Here is a 22,137-nt window from a genome sequence, read left to right as displayed (position 1 = left end):
ATCATGTTAAAGTCTCCACCCATGCACCAAAAGTAATCCTAAGGAAGGTCCTGACAAAATGTACTCCATAAGATGGCTCTACCTACTGTGACATTTGGGGCATAAACATTGAGGAAGCCCACACAATTCTCTCTAATCCTAGAGGCTGAGTACAAAGTCATAAACCACCTCAGTCTATGAAGCTATATGGCTGAAAAGATGTTTACAAAGAACTAGGTCTTTATGGAGTCAATGGTCCTACTATTCTTTGTGATAACATATTAGATGAAGCCTTAGCTAAGAATCCAGTCATGCATCAAAAGACCAAGCATATTGAAGTCAGAGAACATTTCATCAGGGAGAAGATACACTCTGGTGACATAGTATCGCAACATTACAATACCAAAGAAAATATTGCATACATCTTCACTAAAGCTCTAGGAAAATAGCTCTTTTTCAAACATAGAGTAGGCCTTGGCATGATCGATCTTTCCTTAAGGGAAGGCTCAGGGAAGGTGTTTAAAAAGTAAGGGAAGACTCCACAATTTCTCCATGCTTGGAGCAAGGGAAGGCTCAATAGTCTTTCACAAAATAAACATGTTTTTTTTAAGTTTTTCATTTTATAGGTTTAAGTTAGCTATCTAAATCAGCTATCAGAGTCAGCTATCTGAATCTGCTGACTAAAGTAGCTTGTGGAGTCATCTTTCGATCTACAAAGTTTGTCAAAGTCAGCTTTCTGAATGAGCTGACTAAATCAATTTAGCTGAATCAATCTATCGAGGTTAGTTTTTGACCTACAAAGTCAATTGTCTAAAACAAAGTTTCACAGATATTGTTGATCTTAGAGAAGGTGCTAAATGATGCAAGTTCACACCATCTAAGGTTTGCAAATCCTTGGAAAAATGCGACGCACCTAGTTGGTGAATAGAATTCCTACCATCAAAGGAGGAATTGGAGGTCCATGTCTTCTCTAGAAACATTTCTGCCTAACCAGTGTAATTTAGTTGATATAGGAAGCTGCAAAATTTTTTGGTCACACCTACCTTATTACAGCGCGGCAGGATTATGAAGATGAAGCTACAATCATGTGATGCTTCATAATTTTGTATAAATATTTTTTTGGAAATTCATGTTAGGAAATGTGTAGAATGCTTTACTAGAACATCTAATGTGTTTTGACAAAATTTTGAGCTGTAGGAATTGTTTTGGTTTTGGTCATTTTCAGGTAGTTACCATTTTTGTGGGTGAGTTTTAATTAGGTTAGAGGTAGAATTAGGAGAAGTTTTATATGAAAGAGTTTTTCCATATTGTACATAGAACAACTTTGCTAGAGTGAAAATTTTGTGATTCACATTATTTCACATCCGTTTAGTGACTCCAAAGTGGTCTTTGAGTGGTTTTGTGCTAAAAATGTGCCTAGGTTTTCATGTCAAGACATTGCAAATCCTAAATGAAGGTCAAGGACAAAGATTTAGCCTTGGATGAACAAATATAAAGTCGAAGAGGAGGATGGAATGTTCGAGATGAGTTATTGAGCATCCTCATCATTGAGGCGCAAATGGCATGCCATGAGAAAGGACTATTTTCCCAGTGTTTTTTTTTACGTTCTCATGGGAACAATGATCGCGTGTGAAGAAGGCTTCCCGAATGTTGAGATTACAAGCTCGGGATTTAGGCACGATATGTGTTGACATGGTAGACAATAGCCTGAATGTGGCCAAAGTTTCTGATCCTTTTCCCACTACCTTTCTCTGATTCTTCTTTACTTGATGATGTTGCTTGACATGAGATGTATAGTTTTCTTAATGGTTTGAATGGTTATAACCAAGTTCAAATGGCTCCTGAGACAAGGATAAAATAGATTTATGGGGTGTTTATGCTAGTACTATCATGACTTTTGGATTAAATATTGCATGTGAGAATGGTTCAAGCTAATTTTCTAACTTCCTTCATGAGCGGTTTTCTTTATCATTTTAGTATTTTTGGTAAAGCGATGGATCATCTGACTTCTTTGAGGCTTTGTTTGGATAAATGTAGATCGATCAGGCTTAGTCTAAATACTGCAAAATGTGCCTTTAAAGTTAAGAGAGGTGTCCTTTTGGGTCACATCATTTTAGAATTGCCATTGACCCAAGGAAAGTAGAAGCAACTAGGAAGGCACATAGACCTAATAATGTGAAGGAATTGAGTAGATTTATAGGTCAAATTAAATGGCATAATAGATTTCTTAGGTATCTAGCTCATATTTGTGTGCCCCTAACCAAGTTGACAAAGAAAGAAGTGGTGTAGATTTGGGGTGGAGATCAAGAATATTCTTTTCAAATCCTAAAGAAGATGGTGGTTGGACCAATTTTACAGCCACCCGCCGATTGGAGTCTTGGTTTTCATATTTTTGTGAATGCCTCCGATATTGCTTTAGGAACTATTCTCACGCAAGAGAAAGTTAAGGGCTGGTTCAAACGTGTCTATTATGCTAGTAGGGTGATGACACCAGCTAAAAGGAATTATTCAGTTACTCAAAAAAAAAGCATTGGGAATGGTGTACTCATTGAATAAATTCAAAAATTATTGGTCGGGAGAATAAATTGATATTCCATGTAGATCATTCAACCTTTCTGTATTTGGTCAAGAAACCTCATTTGACTGGTAGACTAGCTTGGTGGATGCCTCTTTTCTTGGTATTTTATTTTTTTGTAATACATACACCAGGAAAGAAGCATGCCATTGTAGATTACCTAAGTAGAATTGATTCAGGGGAAGCGATTGTCGGCGGGGTTCAAGATCAGTTATTTGAGTCCAACTTGTTTCTGACTCAATCTTTAAATATTGATGATTGGTATGATCAAATGTTATTATTTTCTATTGATGGATTGTTTCGAAGTCATGTCCAAAGATTGAAGGAGGAATCTATCTCTAAGGACTAATTCACAGGCTGGATTATGGTGGCTGACAATCTTAAAAAATGCTCATAAATTTGCAAGGGAATGATTGATCTGTCAGAAGGTGGGTCAGCCACTACTACAAAAGATGATAGAATGCCACATCACCATGTATTACCCTTGGAGCCTTTTCAAAAATGGGACTTAGACTTTGTGGGAGCAATCAAACCTCTAACCAAACTAACAGCAAGTAATCAATATATTCTAGTGACAATTGATTATTGCACTAAATGGGTGGAAACAAAGACGCTCAGGGACCATAAAGCTTCTAATGTTGCCAAGTTTCTGTATCAGAACATCATGACCAGGTTTTGGTGCCCCATTGAGTTGGTTAGTGATCAAGGGGTACATTTCTTGAATAAGGTAATTGTTGGAATTAACCACCACACATATGATTGTTCATAAAAAATCAACTTTGTATTATCCTCAAGACAATGGCCAAGATGAAAGTTCAAATAAGATTTTGATTAAAATTCTGAAGAAGATTGTTTCAGAGAGAAGAATAGATTGGGACAAAAAGTTGGATTCTACACTTTGGGCATTCAAGACAGCCTTCAAGGTTAGCATGGGGATGAATCCTTTAAAATTGGTGTATGATTTAGAGGAGGTTGTCCCTATGGAGTTCATATTACCCAATTTGAGGGTGGTTGTGTCTAAAAAACTATCTCTTGAAGAATCTCTAAATCATAGAATGCAACAGCTTCTGAAACTTGAAGAGGATAGAGTGTTGAGTGCTTATACTTCTGATATTATTCAGTAGAGAAAACAAGCATGGGTGAATAGAAACGTCAAGTTCAAAGTGTTTGAACATAGAGATTTAGTAATGCTTTACAATTCAAAGATGGGGCCACATCCAGGGAAATTGAAGTTCGGCTATGTCGAACCCTTCTAGTTTGCCGAGGTATTGGGACACGTGATATTCCAAGTGGCTGACTTACATGGTAATGTGTCTAAAGTGAGTCTAAAGGTGTTGTAAAGCAAAGAAGATATTAACTATAACTATATCCAAGAACATAAATATGGCATTCAAAAAGAGGCAATTAGAAGTGCCCATTTTCCAAGATAAAGCACCTAAAATAGATAAACCAATTTAGGATCAAGTAATCTTGAATGAACAGAAACTTGATAACATGGTTGATAGTATAGTGGCTAGCTTTTCTTCTGGAGGATTGGAACACACAAGTGGGTTTACTGATGCTATTTCTAATATACATAAGCTTTCCATCTTTGTCAATCAGCAAGAATTACTTTTGCAAAAATCTGTTTAGAAAGAGAAGGAGCTATTGGTTCAAAAGGAGGAGTTACAAACTAAATGTCAAGATCAGTTAGCTAAAGTAATGCAGTATGATGAATTGGCATTGAAATATGTCAAAATGGAATCTCAGATGCAAATAGAGTTAAAGGCAAAGAATGTAGAAAATAAAGACTTGAAAAGAGATATATTGGATGCTCAGTTCGCCAAGCAAGATTTGAAGACACAAACTAACAAGATGGAAGATCTGTTTGGAAAAGAGCTTGCTAAACTATCTCACAAAAATCCAGAACTTCAAGCTAAGGTTTCGGTCTTACAACAGAGAATGCAACCTTTACTATCCATTGAGGAGAAATTGAAGAATTCATTGGAGGATGGTGTAGAGATACCAAATGGGGTATACATAAATGTGCTAAAGGATAACATGGTAGAAGTGGGACAGGAGATCTAGAGTGGCATTAAGACTAGATTGTCTAATTAACTCTCATGAATAAGAACACATTTGGTTCATGCTTCTATCATTTTTCATAAATTAGATAAGCTTGTTCAGCATGTTGAGCTTAGTAATGTACTTTCAGGAAAGCTTATACCATCGAATTGGGAAGAAATGTATTATATTCTGAAAGCACATGATAAAGATTGGGCTGCAAAATTTAAAGAATAGTAGTGGGTTGAAGACCACAGCAGAGCAAATGTTCGTATGGATATTCATAATCTATACTTAGATGAAGACAATGCTGAGGCAAAGAAATTAGATCTACTTAAAGGAATAAAGAGTCTAAGTTACTACTAGGATTTGCTCGACATTTCCAAGATGAACAGTTCATAGCTAATTTGATGCAGATTGCAAATCCAAAGCTGGTGATTGGTACCTTATTACCTCAAGATGTTCCATTCCCACTTCCTTCTATAGATCTCTAGGAGTAGATTATTTTCTAGTAGAGATAAAAATATCTTATTATTTTTGAGTTTAAAACTCCTCCACACATGTGAATTAGGCGCCTCCTTGAAGGCTCCCCCTTTCCTTACCAAGGTGTCAAAAATGAATGATTACTTCAAAATATCTCATTTTTTAGTAATATTTCATAATTTTTAACTAATAAATCTTGTACTCAGTCAACTCTTCATGTTATGTGGGCATTTACTCATTTTTGGGTATTTTCTTTTATTCATTGGATTTATCTCATCCCAACACTTAGATTAATCTTACTGGTCCATAGGAACCTTAATTGGATCATAATCCAAAATTTTTAGAAAAGCTTGACCCTTAGGCTAAGGTCTTTTAAATCATTTTTAATTAATTCCAATTGCACCTTCGAAAATTTATTTTGATTTTCTGTTTCAGGGAAACATATTTTTGATATTTATAGAATTTATATATCCAAAAATATCCTAATATTGAATTACCACTCTCTAGAAATTTTTATCTCACTAGGCCAAAACAAGAAAAAATAATATTTTCTTGTATTCAAAATCATGGAATGATTACAGGGGATTGAAGTAAAGGCTTATTCATTATTCAGGCTGAGGAGGAATCTTACATCCTCTCCCACTTGAAAAACGTGAGATGTCCTCATCTCGCAAAGTGGGGATAATCCTTCGCCAAGTCTTCTTCTTTCTCCCAGGTGGCGTCTTCTAGAGGGCAGAACTTCCACTTTACTAAGAATTCTCTGAGGACTCTGCTCCTGAGAATCTTCTCCCGAACATCAAGGATTTCCTCAGGTTGGAGTACCATCTGGCCTTGAGTCGCAGAGATCAATTGTTCGTCATCAAGCATGTGACTCGAGCTGGGTACATATTTCTTAAGTAAATTGACATGGAAGACATTATGTACCTTGAGATGGGGAGGCAGAAGATGTTTGTAGGCTAGATCGCCCACTTTCTTTATAATAGTATACGGTCCATATAGTATCTGGGAGAGAGCTTCTTGTACTTCCCTAAGGATAAGGAACTTCTTTTTGGTCGTACTCGAATGAAGACTATATCTGATTCTTCAAACTCTCTCTCTGATCTCTTTTTATCTGCATACTGCTTTTGTCTATCTTGGGCTGCCTTTATAGCTTTACGGATTGATTGCATTTGCTGGTCCATGTCATCAAGCATTTGTCTGGACATTTCGATTGTCATCAATGGGTCAAAATTGATTCATGTATAAACTTTTTGAAACATGTTTATTTATGTCAAACAGTGTGGTAGGATTAATTAGAAAACAAATTGACGCGTGAGTAGGGTGGAAAGTGGGAGGATGGAATGCCCCGAGGGCACCATCCTACTACGGACGGGTGGACCCGATTAGTCGGGTAGCTTTCCAACAGATTAAGTGAAAACCCTACGCTAGATAATTAGATTCTTGGGCAACTCTATTCTAGAAGACTAGGTCAGCGCGGCTGTGCCTTGCATGGATGAGGAAAAAAGCGTTGCGTCTAGAAATCAAGTCTAGTAGTTGCCCAATTTATGATAAATTACCCTATGGGTGATTTGACTTTTAGAAGATCACGCTTCCCCTCCGTTTATTTTGGTTCGTCTCGGTACCCCTAGGGCCGACACCTCTGTGACTATAGATGGGATTCGCATACCTTAGGATCGCTGGGTGTATGACCAAGTGATGCAGATCTTACCTACTGATAGAGTAGCTATGTTGGGACCTACCCCAATCCAGAGTCTACCACCCTTACCGTTAGTTTTTAGAGTCTTAGAAACTACAGCGGATCCCCCATATTTCACCTATGTGGACCGCTCTACCCTTATGTCATAGTCAAGCTTAGGAAATTCCCTTGATGGCAAATAAGACTAATTATATTAATCTCAGATCTTTGTAATAAAACTCGTCCTTGTAAATCTTTGAAAATAAAATGATTTCAATGTTTTACTCTCCAAAAATAAGCGTTGTGCAAGTATGAATCTTGTAATCTTAAAATTGTTTTTACAATGATGGCCAGGACGATCACCCTCCACTTCCCAATGCGCTTTACACTGATACCCAAGAGAAGAAGCTCCTGCTCAAGCAAATGCAACCTCCTTCCTTTAAAGGAGAAGGTTCAAAGGTTGAGAAGGATGCTGAAGTCTGGGATTGAGGCGATGGACGATTATTTCTCTGCCACCACCGGTACTGGAGTAGCAAATCAGTCTATGCTTGCACGGTTTTGCCTCATCGGAGATGCTAAATTCTGGTGGAAACAGTGGTGCCGTGACAAGGAAGTCACCGAGCATTCTCAAACGTGGGAAGACATCAAGCAGGCAGTGAAGGAAAGATATCTTCCCCCATCCCATCAATCCATAAAGATGAATGAGTTTTTTAGTCTTAGGCAGTGCAGCTTAACTCTTGAGGACTACTATTCCAAATTTATCACTCTTCGGAAGTATGCCCCAACTATGACTACTTCCCAGCAAGTGGCTCATTTTTGCCAAGGGTTAAATGAACCCTTAGATTCCTGCCTTGAAGCAATGAGGCCAAACACATTACAAGATGCTCTCATACGAGCAAAGCCCCTTGTGAAAGAAATGAGGACTGACAAACCTAAGCATCAAAAGAGATCTTACCCTGAGGAAAATCCTAAAGATCAACCCTACAAGAAACCCCAACAAAATTTTCCCTACTACAACAGAGGACGACAAGGCAACTCTTTTGTCCCCCTCTCGTATGCTGCTTCTTCCAGAGAAGGCCCTCTGTGTTTTGAGTGCAATGAGCCGAGATACTTTAGAGCCAACTGTCCCAAGACGGCAACATCATTTCCCCAAGGTAGCAGAGGAAATCAAGGCCGTGGAACCCCTATCCACCAAGGTGCAAGAGGCAGTGGGCATGGCAGAGGCCGCGGAGGAGCAGTTGCTAGGACCGCCTGTATTATAAGTGAAGAACCGACCTTGGAAATGGCTGAAGAAGAGCGCACCACCGTCCATGAGGCAGTAGAACACCAAGGTCTGAATAAACAATTTGGTGTAATCCAAACCCCAGCCACTCATCACGGTAAGCCATTCCAGCTTTTGATTGATTGTGCAGTACCCATTCATTTCTTTCTCCCAGGTGTTTGCAAAAATTAAACTTGAGTCAAAAAACAGCTAGAAGAATGACTGTAGAGTTAGCCAGTGGGAAAGAAGTAGTATCTCACCACTCTATAGGAAACCTTGATTTTGAGCTGGGTAATGAGCAAACTCATGGCCACTTTAGAGTCTTGCCATTAGGAATTTATGATGGAATCCTTGGGATGGATTGGTTAATTACAAACAAAGCTAGCATTCATTGTAATCAAGGGAGTATCGCTTTTGAAAATGAGCATGGCCAAGTAATATCTATTCAGGGGATAACAAGAAAACCTAAATCTAGGGTAGTCAAGGGGCAAAACATCTTCTCAAGGGAACACGTAAGGGTCAGCAAGTTTTCTTAATCAAGCTCAACAAAGCCATTGAACCTAGTATGGAGACAGAACCCTCTTGGCTCCAAGAATTCTCTGACATCTTCGCTGACGAGCTTACAGGGCTACCGCCTCCTCGAGAAGTCGATCATGAAATCGAGGCTATGAGTTTACTGTAATGTCATTCGGGTTAACCAATGCTCCTACAACCTTCAACCGCCTAATGCAAGATATATTCCGTCCTTACTTGGATGAATTTGTACTTGTTTTCTTTGATGACATCTTAATCTACTCCAAATCAATGGAAGAGCATGAGGAGCATGTGCGTAGAGTTCTGCAATTATTGCGCAAACACAAACTCTATGCCAAGAAGAGCAAATGTACCTTCTTTACTCATCATCAAATTGAGTATCTTGGATTCATCGTCTCCAAAGATGGCATTTCAGTAGACCCCGCCAAGGTCAAGGATATTCTGGAGTGGCCACCCCCTAAATCAGTTCATGAAGTTCGTGGGTTTTTGGGAATCATGGGATGGTATAGGATTTTTTTCAAAGATTATGCCTTGGTAGCTGCACCTTTGATGGATCTTTTGACGGATCTTCTTAAGAAGGATTGCAAAATAGTGTGGCTGCCAATCCATCCAAACAGTTTTGATCAGCTCAAGGTCATTATTACTTCTGCCCCAATCCTGAAATTTCCTGATTTCGCCAAGGAATTTGAAGTAGTTACTGATGCTAGTAGTCTAGCACTTGGTGGTGTCTTAGGCCAAGAAGGAAGACCAGTTGCTTATATTTCCCGCAAGCTGAAGCAATATGAAGCAAATTATGCCACCCGTGATTTGGAGCTCTTAGCAGTTGTTCATTGCCTCAAATTATGGAGACATTATCTCTTGGGGGGCAAATTCCAGCTTGTAATTGACCACAAAAGTCTAAAGTGGATCTTCACCCAGCCTAACCTCAACATGCGGCAAAGGAGATGGATTGAAATTCTACAAGAATATGACTATCAAATTCCGCCCTAGGAAAGATAATGTGGTAGCAGATGCACTTAGCTGCAAATCTTTCTTGAGTGCAATTTCAATGCCAAATAATCCCATATTGGTCAAGGTGGAAGAAGTCTCATCTCATGATCCAAATTATCAGAGGATGATGAAGTTAGTAGAAGAAGGGGAAAATTCAGAGAAAGAGAAGAATCTAGTCAAAGGATACTCCACTCATGAAGGAAGCCTCTACTTCAATCACAGGCTATGTATCCCTAAGGATCCTGCTTTAAAGAAACTAATCCTCCATGAAGCTCATGATAGTCCTGCTGTAGGACACCTAGTCTATGCAAAAACATTAAATGCCGTAAGAAGGAGCTTTCATTGGGTAGTCTTGAAAAATGATGTCCTTCGGTACTTGAAGCAATGTCTCTCTCATGCCAAAGGATCAAAGCTGAAAGGGTCAAGATGCCTGGAAAACTTCAACCCTTGGATATTTCCCAAATGAAGTGGGAGTGCATTAGTATGGATTTTGTCACAAGTCTCCCCGCTGTTCAAGGAGGATATGACTCCATTCTGGTAGTAGTGGACTTACTTACCAAAGTAGCTCACCTTATACCAGCAAAGAAGACCTTCAAAGCTTCTGATGTTGCTCGAATATTCATCAAGGAAGTCCTCAAACTTCATGGTCTCCCAAAAAGGATAGTAAGTGATCGGGATTCTAACTTCACTTCAAAGTTCTGGCAGTCCTTATTTCAAGCCCTGGGAACTCAACTTTGCTTTAGCACAGCTTATCATCCAGAGACCGATGGCCAAACTGAGAGAGTCAATCAAGTAATTGAAGACATTCTTAGAGCATATTGTGGACGAGAACCAAGAAGGTGGATTCAATACCTTCCTCTGGTAGAATTTGCCTACAATGCATCTTATCATCAGAGCATAGGAATGTCACCATTCAAAGCACTCTATGGGCAAGAATGCTTGTCTCCTCTAAATTTCTCTGATCCGACCATAAGAGTTGAGGCATCCAGGAAAATGCTCGAAGAGATGGAGGAACAAACCAAGGCAATCCAAAAGGATATTAAAGCTGCCCAAGATCGACAAAAGCATTATGCTGACACCAAGAGGTCTGAAAGGATATTCAAGGAAGGAGACAGAGTTCTTCTACGAGTGCGACCCAAACGAAGTTCTCTATCACTTGGGAAATATAAGAAACTCAACCCTAGGTATTGTGGTCCCTATACAGTTATCAAGTGTTTAGGTAAAAGTGCCTATAAACTCCAACTCCCAGCCCATATCAAAGTCCACAATGTATTTCATGTAAGTTTGTTAAAACCATATATACCCAATCTCGATCATATTCTTGATGATGAACAAGTTGTAATCCCTACTCAAGGAGTCCTTGAATTACAGCCCAGTAGCATCATAGATTCTAGGGAAAGGCAACTCCGAAATAGAACTCTTGTAGAACATCTAGTACAGTGGAAAGATTACCCTGAAGAGGATGCAACTTGGGAAGATGAAGCTACACTCTTAAAGGATTATCCCCAATTCATGAGACGAGATGAGGACATCTCGATTTCTTTAAGGGGGGAAGGATGTAACATACCCATCTCCAGTAATAAAGAAATGTCCATGCAATAGATAAATTTATGAGTTTTTATGGTATAAAAATCAATGACTTTAATATTTGAATCATTTTTACTTAGAATCTTCAAATTTTGAGCCCAAATTTGGAATCTGCGCGTGATTTTACTCTACTATAGGATTTTACAGCATCCAAAACGGACACTGGATCAAGCTTATACGCAAATTTCAGTCATTTTAGTTAAAAAGCGATGACCTTTAAACCTTTATAAATGCACGATTGAGCGTCTGATTGACGAATGGTCTGAACCCCAATGACCAGGAGATCCTCCCGGACAAAAAAAAAAAATCACGCCCCGGGGCGATCCGGCACGTAAATCGAGACGGGCGTCCCAAATTTGGGAACCTCGCCCCAAAAATTTGGACTGTACACACTTACCAAGGTGCCTGTACGATGGCCGCACAAGAACCAAAGGACGACCGCCCACTATGTGGTCCACACATACCCCTACGTGGACACCCATGCTGCCCCAGACCAGATAAGGTTCATGCGTACCACTCCTTTCCCTGATAACCGACACTGTACCTTTTCCCTAGACCCATGCAGGCCACTAATCCATAACCTTTGCTGGTACACCGTCCTTGCTTTGCTTTTGCGCAGCGCCTGTACCCGTACCCCACCGGTATATAAACCCTCGGGGTGCTCCACAAGCAACACGCATTTCTGCGCAGCGTATGCCCTGTTGTACTGCCGTCTGTCCCTGTGCAGTGTACTTGCTGTAGTACAGCCACCCCTCTCACACCCCCTCATTTGCCTCTTTTCAGATAAGGCAATTTTCCTCCATCCCCCTCTTGCTAGGAGGCAGTGTCCTTAACTCTTCTCTCTCCCCCCCCTTCCTAAGAGACTTACAGCAGCCCTCAGCCCTTCTCCCCTTTAGCAAAACGTTTTTGTCTTAAGGACATCTCACAATCCCCCCCCCATTTGCGTAGACTTTAATAAGAGGTTTTTGCCTTGAGAAAGGGTTCATGCGCTATAGTCTTTTGCCCATACGGTGAGCAAACGATCTCAGAATTGAGATCCGACTGAAGCATTTCGACCGCGACAGCGAGCCCTACAAGACGACATCCAAGATGGCCCCATCTCGAAAATGTCAGAATATTGCCTCGAGAGGAGCGCGCAACAATGAGATTAGGGAAGATGCTCCCGATGCAGCTCCAACCCTCCCTTTTCAAGCTCCTCAAGGAAATGGTAGTCAGGTTAGCTTGGTTATATTTTAAAGAAGAGTTTTTTTATATGAGTGCTAATAAATGTGTATCTTTTCCTTTTAAAATAATGACATAAAATTGTATGAAGTTACGAATTGTGTGATGCTGTATTCAATAAATTGCATTGAAGTTGTTATCTTTAAAGAGTGCAAGTTTTTCCTGGCTTCAACGCTAACTCCGTTCCGTGCTTGTGTAGCCGGGTGGCATCGTTAGCAAAGCCCGAGAATGGCCCAAGGTACATCACATCACATCCATTCACATCCCTTATCATTCATGCACAATGCGATTCACATACAAACACATTCATTCACATCCTATCATACCATTGGGAGAATAAGGTTCGCCGATTGAGGCGAGAGATTATGATGTTGCCTAGTTCTGAGGGCCCAGGCTAGTGCGGTGAATAAGCCCACCCTAGTGTGCAGACATCCCTCTGAGGGGGCGGGAGAATGGAGCGATGGAGCCTGAGAGGGCGACAGGTCAGCTTGAGTCCTCGCCAGCGAGACGATGATGAGGGTTTTACCTAGCATGTAGAGGCTGGAAGGCCGAATTCTAGATCGAATTCTAGATCATCGGCAGTATAAAGGAAAAGAATAAGAGAGCCGGTTTGGCTTGTATGGAATTGATTCATGTATAAACTTTTTATATATATATCTTACCTTTGGCATGATTGTATTGTATAAAAAGGATGTTTTAACAAACCTTGTGAAAAGGGCCTTAATTAAGTAACATATTTATTTATGTCAAACAGTGTGGTAGGATTAATTAGAAAACAAATTGACGCGTGAGTAGGGTGGAAAGTGGGAGGATGGAATGCCTCGATGGCACCATCCTGCGGACGGGTGGACCCGATTAGTCGGGTAGCTTTCCAACAGGTTAAGTGAAAGCCCTACACTAGATAATTAGGTTCTTGGGCAACTCTATTCTAGAAGACTAGGTCAGCGGCTGTGCCTTGCATGGATGAGGAAAAAAGCATTGCCTCTATAAATCAAGTCTAGTAGTTGCCCAATTTATGATAAATTACCCTATGGGTGATTTGACTTTTAGAAGATCATGCTTCCCCTGCGGGATAGGACTAGGTCTTACCTATGAATCGTATCCTTGAATCTCTACATGGTCAAGGTGTCGATAAATAGGAAATTTTCTCCAAGTTAAGACTTAGTGGACTATCTTAAGTGTTTCTCCTATTTTAGAAGGGGGGAACCTTACATGTGTTGACAAAGGAGTGTGTGTAATTTTAACCAAGGCTTAAGCATGTGTGCCCGTGTAATGTGTAAGTTCGTCTTTTAACCACTAGGTCAAGCGTGTGTGCTCGTATGAATTTATGATGAATACAACTGGGGGATGATTGTAAGTACTATTTGCTGATGGCATCATGATGATTACTATTTGTTGATGTCATCATGATGATTACAAGTAAAATTTGCTCATGTCATCATGATGACATCTTCATATGGGTTGAGGGAGGGTAAGGGAAGTTGATATTGTTAGGGCTAGAGTAAAGGTTAGGTCTAGGTTTAGGGTTAGGGATAGGGTCAAGGCAGAGAAGCTAGTATATAATTCTTCTCTCTCTCTCTCTCTCTCTCTCTCTCTCTCTCTCTCTCTCTCCTTTACAGAATTCATTTTCATCTTTTTTATTAGGTTTAGGGTTAGGGTTTATATTCATGTTCGTAGAGAGAGGGAGAGATAGAGCTAACACTTATGTTCAGAGAGAGAGAGAGAGAGAGAGAGAGAGAGAGAGAGAGAGAGAAATAAAGAATTATAACTACAAAGAAAGATTGAGAATATGGGAATTCTTAATTCTTTATTTCTCATATTGTTAATCTTTCTTTGTAGTTATAATTCTTTATTTCAGATTTCTCATATTCTTAATCGTTCTTTGTAGTTATAATTCTCTCTCTCTCTCTCTCTCTCTCTCTCTCTCTCTCTCTCTCTCTCGTAATAGTTTATGCTATTTGGGATGATAGCCATTTGGTGCGTATATGGTATTTGGATTCACCTGGAGGGGTGTTTTCGTGCTAATTGGCTATCATACTATACGTTGGATAAATTGATTTTCTTGCCTTCTTGTATAATTTTAAGTATGAGGAAGTTTACAATGTATTAATTTTTTAATGTTTTAAGTTTGAGAAAGTTTGCAATGTTTGAAATCTTCTAACCTCTCACCAATTTCCTAGATTTTGCCAAGGTTAAAGAGCATGTCACAAGATAATTTAGAAAGATAATTCACATGGAATGATTCTTTAGGAAGAGAATTTGGGTGACTTGGCCTTTGAGTGAGATAAAGGTGATGTTTATTTGGAACAAAGCCTTCAGTCGTCTTATTTAGAAGCTTTGGTCAGTTGCATATGTGCAGAACTCTTCATATGTATGTACAAAATACTATTGATTCTATTGGATCAAAGCTAGAGTATATAATTGTTTTGTTACAAAAATAGAAAGGAGTACAAAAAAAGAGTACATAATAAATTTGTTCCAATAAGTGCCTGTTGTTGCAACAAGGTTATTATAGTTAGAGAGGGATTAATTTTGGAACAAGGTTATCATAGATAAAGAGTGAAATGCCTATCAACAAGATGTGTGCTCTAAAATGACATTTATACCATATATAACAAAATCAAAATGTCTTTATTGCTATGTAATCATTATACTTTCTTGCATGTACTTTCATGTCCCAATTCTCATCAAGTGGTTTAAGAAAGTACCGTCTAAATTTCTACAAAGAAATCTTTACTTTGCACTTTCCACCATGAAAAACCTTGAATAGCTCCACAAAAATTGTTATTGGCATGTACAAGACAATTGTCACTACTTGTATGGGTATACCTCAGAGAGTAGAAGTGGTCATAAGAAAGAATACATGTGTGGGTATACTCCCTTCCAATGACCAACAGAGTGTAGAAGTGGTCAGTTAGAAGAATACTTACCTCCACAAGGCTTCTTGCACTTCTCCCCTAATATTGCACTCAATTACTTGCCACTCTTCATAGGAGGAGGGATGCACATCTGCATACAAAAAATGTTAAACACTTGAATAGAGAATGCAAACATAAGAAGGAATAAGCTACACAAGAACCTCTTGAAATTTGTTTTCCGAAGCTCTACCTGAAAGTCTTTATTATGAAATCTTTCTCCTCCTTATTGGTTCCATTTTTGAAAAAAAGAGAGAAGAAGAAGAATAGGCTGAAAGCTTTTTTCTCCCTGTTTGCACCTGGGCCAAAGAGTGGGAGAGCATTTCTGAAAAAAGAGAGAAGAATACGCTAATAGTAAGAAGAGCAAACGTGAAGAAGCATTTAAATTTTTCCCTCCTCTATAATATTTTTCCCTCCTTCTTTGTACTTTGTCAGGCCTCTTTAATGCCATTGGCAGTCATTTTCCTCAAAAAGGTACTACTTTTAAGATGAAAACAGCAGTTTTTGAATATACTATAAACTTTTTTAATAGATTTTTATGTTCTTTTATCTATTTTCCAACGTTACGTTGGCCTCTTATTGATTGGTGGGCTTTTATTTTCTCTCTCTTCTAAAAGGCCCTCTAAATGACCTCCAAAATGTCCTTATGTTTGTTCTAGCATGGTATACAAGGTTACTTTGGCCAAATGTATTCTACTCATATTGTCACAAATAATTAACAATAGCCCTATCCCCATGGGCTCACCCATATCACCAAGTAACTTTAGAAACTAAGCTACCTCACAAGCTGCCACATAGCAGCACCCCTGTACTCTACCTCTATAATCAACAAGGAAACTATCCACTGTTTCTTCCTACTTTAACTCACATTAGCACTCCAAAAAGAAAACATAAAGCCATTGGTAGATCAACAAGGCAACTATCCACGACTGTTTCTTGCTACTTTAATTCATAGCAACGCTCTCAAAAGAACAAATGTAATGCATAATTGGGCATAATAAAACAATGCTCCCCTTGTAATGATTCTACTTTTGTAGAGGGTTGAAAGAAGGAATTCAAAATGAAGGATATTGCATATAGGAGGACTTATACGTGTTTTTTTAAATACTAAGAAGCCTTTAGGCTCACAATTTTAAAATGGGAAGGGGCTTGTATCGATGGTTTATTGAAGTAGGGTTCTCAAATGTTGCATATAGCATGATTTCTTTTTATACTAAAACCCTTTTGGCTTGTAGTGGTGTTTACCATCCATGAAACTTTGATGTTCATGACTTGCCTTAAAAATGGATAGTAGTTAGCTTGCTATTCTTTAAACACTACAAGTGTGAATGATAAAAGATTTAAGCATATGCTTGGAAGTTGGAAGCTTTGTGAAAACATTAGTGTCCACATGTATAATTGTATAGACATGTGGGTACAAAGTATTTATAACTTGTATACACTTCGTGTATGTAGCTTGTAAGAGTGGGGGACATGGAATCTCGTGGGACCACTCACGGCAGGGATATACCTCGTAAGGAGAAAGAGGTGGAAGCTTGAGGGACCACTCAAGAGTGATGCATTTTTACTTGGGTAAATTCTAAAGGCTTTAATCACTTCACTTGTTTTTTCCTCCCATTTGTTTGTTTTTCTGGCAATTTCATTGTTTAATGCATATAGGGTGGATGCAAACTAATGTTGATCAAGACGAGCACAATGTTCAAAAAAGATAAGAGGTTTACAAGGAAAAAATATCCATTTAAACATTTCCATGTAAACCTCAACTTTCTTAAACAATTTGCATAAGAGATGAACCCATTCCAGCTTCTCAACTTGTAACAAACTTTATATTTTTGGAGTTATCTTGTAGAGAACTTCATTTGAAGCATATTTTTTAATGAGATAATGCATTATAGAACGTAATGGTGTAATTTAACATTGGAGTTAGCTTGTAAAAAACTTCATTTCAAGCATAATTTTTAATGAGATACTGCACTATAGAACATAATGATATAATTTAACATTGAACGGCCCCTTAGAAGCATCAAGGAAACCACCAAGGTGAAAAGGCCCACAAACAAGTAAAGAAATTACAAGGTGCATGGTATGTGTAAGTGTCAGAAATAAACTTTTTTTCTAACCAGTGAAAAAAAGGATGACCTTTGTGTCAGTGTCAGAAATAAACTTTTTTTCTAACCAGTGAAAAAAAGGATGACCTTCAAGGCCAACTGGTTTTTATTGAAAACTTGCATAGATTAATCAGTTTTATAACTAAAACTTCAAAAAATTGAATCTTTAAATTCAAGGCTAGGCAAAATTATAACTAGTTTTTCTCAATTTCAGCCCTGAAAATTACACTAAAGGACGTTTTTTTTTCTGACACTCGTATGTGTCATCATCAACCTTTTGCCCCCCAGAGATCAAAAATCATCGGAGTGCAGAGGACTGGTTGATCATCTGTGCTAGCCATGGGTTTTGTGTAGCCTTGCGGTTTCATTTCTGCACGCAAAGTGGCCTTCAAGTTTGCCGCACATCCTCTCCCTGCCGCAGGCCGGATTTAAAGCACACAACCAAAAACCACGTTTGCAAAAATGGTGATGAAAGGACGCACATATGTTAGTTAGGGTTTGGATTTCCTCTCATGATGCAGTTTGAAAACGCCCACAACGGTGATGATGATAGAGCATTTAGCAAGACTATATCTACTATGCGGATTCCTGTGTTACAAGCAGTAGCAGGGTTTTCTGTGATGCTAGGGCTTGCGGGAGAACGGTTGCCATAGCAGAGGCTCTGAGAGTGGCGCTACGGTTGCTGCCTGCCGCTAAATCTTCCGCCAGATTCAGCAGTGCCTCTGGCGTTAAGGCATTGCTGGTGGGGTTTCCAGACCAATCTGTTCGGCAGGTCGCACATCATAGTACGGACCTCGCTCGCTTTGCCAAAGCCGTACGGACGTACGTGGGAGTCGGCCGGTCCGTGGTGACGGCCAATTAATTCACCGGACCGTCATCTCTGCTTGCCAAGTATGTTCTCTCTCTCTCTCTCTCTCTCTCCTGTCTAAGTCTGTTATTGAACTTCATAGCCTTTATGTCTCGCAGATGGGTCATGACTTGGAAGGCAAGATGCCCTGCCCACCCTGGTATGCCCTTTGACGAGGCAACACATGTCCAGATTTGTATACCCATTTGATAATGTGTTGAATAGCACGCCCAGGTTGCCTACATTTTCGATGATTCGCCAGGGCGGAGCCAGATTGTCTGTGTGGATAGGAACTCGCTGGTCCATAATACAATGTGCACTCGAACTTTGGTGGGGAATGGGTGTGTTTGCTGTCCGTAGATGGACAAATTTGCCTGCCCTGTTTTACTGTGTCCATGGGTTCGTATAACCAAAGGTTGCTTCTGTTGCCCGCACACAACCAGGGGATGGGCTTATGGGGAAAAAGTGTGGAAGCCCGACTTTTAGACTATGCTTTTAAGTACTTAGAATTCACAGATCCTTAAGAGCAAACATGAAGGACATATATTTCAAAGAAGGTGAGCTTTTGAATCTACTTATAGAAAAGGGGAACATACACTGTAATTTTTGTCCTTTTTCAATGTGTCATTGGTAAAATAATGAGGCCAATGGCATTGGAATATAAGTTCTGCCAAGTGATTGCATCAAGTCAAGATATGCTGGGTGGGCTTGGAGATGGTGATGTGACGAGATTGATTTTGCCTCACATTTTGCTGATTTGCAATGCACCACCCCACGGGAATGGTCATTGTTGAGAGATTGAGAGGGCATAAGATTGGAGCAAACAAGGGCAAAAGCTGTGTGTACATAGATGTAACCACTTCCTACGGGAGGCCTACAGTTTGGAATATAAAATACACATTATTAGATCACTTAACAATACAAACAATGGAACAATACTTCCAACATTAAAATTGGAAATGACGAAGAATACTTGATACCATCATTGGGGCCGGAAAGGGCCGCCTCCCCTCAATACAGTTTGTATTTCTTGGAATATTTATATGTACAAGTGTTCAAGGGTCCCAAGGCAAGATTTCTCCATAACATGGAGTGAATACAACTAAAACAATAAGATTTCTCCTCATCTACCCACTTTGCATCAATGGGTAAATAATTTTTAAACTTCACAAGGTATCTCCTGGAAAGCTTTTCCGCTGGTAGCCTTCTCTCCTTGTGAAACACAATCTGCTCTGGCTGGAGGATCTCCTCAAGCTCATCAACCTCGGGCGGATCTTTTGTGACAGGCTCCTCAGGATCTGGCCCGACATACTTCTGTAAAAGACTCACATGAAAGGCATTGTGAATCTTCCAATGACTGGGTAAAGCAAGCCTGTAAGCTACTTCATTGATTTTTTCAATCACTTTTAAGGGTCCATAATACCGAGTAGAAAGCTTAGGGTATAATCCCTCTTGTCTTGGCCTCTTCCGAAGCCTAGCTTTCTCAAATTTCAGCAATACCCAATCACTATCCTTGAGTTGCATGTCCCTTCTATGCTTGTCGGCAGCCCTCTTATGCTTGTCTTGAGAGCGTGCAATGGCTGTCCGGACTTGAGCAAAGGCGACATCCAAATCACGCACATACTCATCGGCTGCAAAAATCTCATCCTTTGTACGAAGGATGGGTGGCAAGATCACTCTGCCATAAATAATCTCAAACGGGGTCTTTTCCGTGGAGGCATGTATCGTGTTATTGTAGGCAAACTCTACAAGTGGAAGATATTTCTCGCAGGCACTCTATTGATCTGCCACATAACGCTTCAACAAATCCAACACAGCAGAATTCGTAGCCTCACTTTGACCATCTGTTTGGGAGTGATAAGCAGATGAGAACTCAAGCTTAGTGCCCATGTTGTCAAATAGAGCCCTCCAAAAGAGGCTCGTAGTCCTGGGAACAATGGACTTAGGTATACCATGATGCTTAAATATGTGAGCAAGGAAAAGCTTTACCATATGATCGGCTTTAATGATTTTCTTGACGGGCAAGAAGTGAGCAACCTGTCAACTATGGTCCAAATAGCATCATTCCCATGCGAGGATCTAGGCAAGTCCATAGTAATGCTTTCCCATGGCTGCAAGGGAATAGGCAAAGGTTGAAGCAAACCTGGAGGCTTTTGTCTATCAAATTTTACTTTTTGGCAAGTGATACAGGCGTGTACATAAGCTTCAATGTCCTAACGCATGTTCGGCCAAAAGAAATATCTTTCAATCATGCGTGTCGTAGGCATAATACCTCTATGACCAGCATAGGGTGGAGCATGACATTCATCCAGTACCTTTGGACGCATATACTTCACAACACAAGCAATTATCCTTCGTAAGATAACCCTCTTTGATCACATAAGAGGCATGCAAGTGACCAGCCATCAAATTAGTCCATATCTGGGAAAAATCAGCATCCAAATGATACAAATCGCGCATGGCAGATAAGTTCCCATGAGAGGCCACTGAAATTGCAGCCACATAAGGCCTCTTGGACAAAGCATCTGCCACTATATTCTTCTTTCCCGGAGTATGTACAATCCGAAGATGAAATATTGAAAGAAAGTTTGCCATTCTCATTTGCTTCTCTGAGAGCTTTGTTTGAGATAGAAAGTACCTAAAACTTTGATGATCTGTCTTGACTACAAATTCAGCCCCAAGAAGATAATGCTTCCATATTTTTAAGGCATGAATTACAACCAAGAGCTCTTTTTCATAAATGTCCATTGGCATCATGCAATCGACGGCTCTCATAAGCAACTGCATGATCCTCTTGATTTAGGACAACCCCTATACAATTCCCACATGCATCACATTCCACTGTGAATGGCTTGTGCAAGTCGGGAACAATCAACACGGGCCCACAAATGATAGCATTTTTGAGTTGCAAGAAGGTATCTTGCTCATTTGAAGTCCATTTGAAGGTGGCTTTCTTCTTTGTAAGATCATGTAATGGCGAGGCAATCTTAGTGAAATGCCCTATGAATTGCCTATAGTATGAACATAACCCAAGAAAGCTACACACTTCATGTATATTTTACAACTCCGGCCAATTCCGAATGGTTTCAATCTTAGCACGATCCATTCTTACACCATCTTTGGATACAATGTGGCCCAAATCACTCTTCTTGGCATTTATGAGGAGTTTATGCTTTCGCAACTCTTTAAACACTATAGCCAAATGAGAATTATGCTCCTTCTCATTCTTGTAGAAAACCAAGATACTATCAAAGAATACACTTGTGAATTTACGATGGGGTGGACATATCCGCGGTCTATTCTCCAAACCACTCTGTCTCTGATGAAGATCTATGCATCTGGTCTTCCTCTAGTCCACAATCCATTCCTGCCCTGACTTTGAACACCGTCTTGGTCTTCATTCCTGGAACTGAGTCTGGCACTCTCACATCACCCTTGGAGGATAAACCTCCCTTGGGACCGTTACTTGAGAACCTATCTGGCTCACGGAACTGCCATCCCCATCTGGCACTGTGGAACACCACCAACAAACCTCCTGGGAGTTCTTCCCGCTTCTGTGCTCCTGGCCTTGGGCTTCGAATCCGTGTACTTTCCTGTACCTTGGACCTGTACACCATCATATGGGACTGAATCAGCGTTTAGCTTGGCTGAGCCTGATGCTCTGATACCAATGTAACATGCGGAAGCTCTGGGTAGTCTTCTTTCAGCCCTAAACACTCTTGGAAAACCTTCTGATGCAAAAACGCACCATCTGATGCAAAAATGCAGGTAGAGAGAGAGTAGAGAGAGAGAGAGAGAGAGAGAGAGTGAGAAGTGCTGGAAATTCAGTATATACTATGGTACAAAAAGGTACATATCTTTGCAGCCCTTGGCTGCCCTCTTGAAAAGGTGATAACACACCAAAACTGCCCTAGACTAG

General features: G+C 39.9%; 1 pseudogene across 1 annotated transcript in view; it reads left to right on the top strand.

Moving 5' to 3' along the window:
* The first annotated feature begins 17,576 nt into the window (after positions 1–17,576).
* The window catches only part of LOC147621024 (uncharacterized), a 37,786-nt pseudogene continuing 33,225 nt past the window's right edge, over positions 17,577–22,137 (top strand). The window contains exon 1 of the transcript XR_015270034.1: positions 17,577–18,262. The product of XR_015270034.1 is annotated as an uncharacterized LOC147621024 (transcript). The remainder of the gene's footprint in view (positions 18,263–22,137) is intronic.

The sequence above is a fragment of the Cibotium barometz genome, chromosome 31, assembly GCF_041138505.1.
Source record: "Cibotium barometz isolate CiBa-2024 chromosome 31, ASM4113850v1, whole genome shotgun sequence".
NCBI classification, from domain to species: Eukaryota; Viridiplantae; Streptophyta; class Polypodiopsida; order Cyatheales; family Cibotiaceae; genus Cibotium; species Cibotium barometz.
The sequence above is the reverse complement of the archived record's forward strand: the minus strand, read 5'-3'. Positions and strand labels throughout refer to the sequence as shown.